Source organism: Pteropus alecto, unplaced genomic scaffold (genome assembly GCF_000325575.1).
Source record: "Pteropus alecto unplaced genomic scaffold, ASM32557v1 scaffold43, whole genome shotgun sequence".
NCBI classification, from domain to species: domain Eukaryota; kingdom Metazoa; phylum Chordata; class Mammalia; order Chiroptera; family Pteropodidae; genus Pteropus; species Pteropus alecto.
Genome location: NW_006435764.1, coordinates 5,677,357 through 5,679,417, shown reverse-complemented (window position 1 = coordinate 5,679,417; position 2,061 = coordinate 5,677,357). Strand labels below are relative to the sequence as shown.

The following is a 2,061-nucleotide window of genomic DNA, read 5'->3' as shown; positions in this document are numbered from 1 at the left end:
CTCTACCTTTTCTTTCCTCCATTGTACTCATCACCTCCGAATGCACTATGTAATTAACTCGTCTGTCTGGGCAGGGATCTCTGGCTGTTTTGTTCATTAATGTTATCTCGAAGGCTTAGAACAGTGTGTGGCAGAGCAGACATTCAATAAATATTCATGGCAAAAACGAATGAGTGGACAAGGCAGGGAGCAGCATCAGTGGACAGCCCTGCAGCCAGCCCTGGCTCTCCCATCTCGAAGGGCCCCAAAGAATGTAAAGGCCTAACGACACCCCCACCTGCCCCTCCAGATCCCATCGTGGCTCTTGGTTTGCCAGCAAATGTCCAAGGACCAGTCATTGGACATTTCCTCACCCATTTCCTCTCCCTCTGCCAAAGGGAAACCATCCACCCCTCTACCTTCTAGAGAGCAGAATTTCATCTCTGAACTCCCCCAGGAGCTGCCTGGGCCTCGTTGGGCTGCCCCCAAGAACTTCTCGAGCACTGGCCTCTCGCGGGGGGCTGGGCTGCCATCCTACTTCTGCTCGTTCTCTCCCGAGTGATGTTGGCCAATCCCTTTTGTGGGCCTCGGGGTTCTTATTGCTCAATAAAGTTGGGGACGAGCGCAGCCGATTGCTAAGCCTAAGGCCTCTTGGCTCCAAATGCCCGTAGGTTCCCCCCTCACTTCAGAATAGGCCTCACTCTCTTCTCTAATCCCGCCACACCGCCCCAATTCACGAGAGACCCATTACCACTCTCGAGAGCCTTGCAGAACAGCAGCGCCCCCACCAGCTCTCTCCCAGCTCTGACCTCGTCACTGTCTAGCTCACAACCTCAGAACCAAACGTCCTTGCTGGCTGCCAGACCCACCTCATGTCCCTCGCCCGGGTTAGCTTCCACCCCGCCCCTGGGCGCCACGCCACCTCCCCAGCCTACTGTGTCCTGCTTGTCCAGGGGTTCCCCGGTGTCCTCCCCATGCCCCGCAGCTCCCGCTACCTGGAACGCCTTCAGCAATCGCCTCCAGGGTGCCTTCCTTGCTGGCCCTGCGTTCCAGCCTTCTCGCCCCCAACTGCCAGACATCAGCTTTGTTCCTGAACTTTTCTCGTCCTGTTTTCTCCTCATAAAGTGGAGATCCAATGCTCACCTTAGTGTGTTATAGGATTCAAGCGCTTAGAGAAGGGTCTGGCACATTGTACATGCCTCACAAATGCGGATACTATTACTCTTATTTTCACTTCCAGGGTCCATGAGGATAACCTGAGGAAATGCATGGGAAAGGGCCTAGCACACAGTAGGTGCTCAGGATTTGAGGACTCTTCTCGCTTGTGGCATTTTATAAACTTCTTCAGGCAATTCTGTCATCTTATGTCGTTTTAAACATGTATTTCTCGGACATGGTTCCATAGTGTAACGGTTAGCGCGTCTGCTTTACGTGCAGAAGGTCCTGGGTTCGCGCTCCAGTGGAGCCACGGTCCATGGTCTATAGCCATGCCACCCTGAACAAGCCCGATGTCTGATCTCAGAAGCTAAGCAGGGTCAGGTCTGGTTAGTACTTGGATGGGAGGCCACCTAGGAAGACCAGGTGCTGTAGGCATAAATAATAATAACAAATAAATAAATAAAAATAAACTTGTATTTCTCCTGGGTTTCTCTCTCTCCCCTCTCTCCCTCCACTGCCCAATTAAACTGTGTCTCACCCAGGTCTCGTCCCCTGCCCTAGCTCAGGCCTTTCATCAAGTAAGCACTCCACAAAACACAACACTGAATTGTGTTCTCACTTTGCTCCAGAGGGTTTTAAGCCATTGAGTCCTGGTCTGAGCGTGTGTCCCAGAGCTGAGAACAAGGAGAGAGATGCCTGTTCCCACTGCTCACTCTTCCTCTTCGGCTCACACCTGAGCTTCCTTAGTTCTCAGGTCAGGCTGGTAAGGAAGACGTCGTAATGGGCTCACTTTTGGGGACAGTGTGGGCCCTGGAGGGCAGGCTAAGAGCTCTTTCAAATACTGAGGAAACTCGGACTGGGTCAGGAGCCGGAGCTGCCTTCCAGTGCTAGGGGATCAGGGCAGACTGAGCCCACTGTGCTGTT

The 2,061-nt window shown here is 53.1% G+C and overlaps 1 pseudogene; it reads left to right on the top strand.

Annotated features, from left to right (window-relative positions):
• Nucleotides 1-1,456: 1,456 nt before the first annotated feature.
• On the top strand, nucleotides 1,457-1,572 carry LOC112479267 (annotated as a pseudogene).
• The last annotated feature ends 489 nt before the right edge of the window (nucleotides 1,573-2,061 follow it).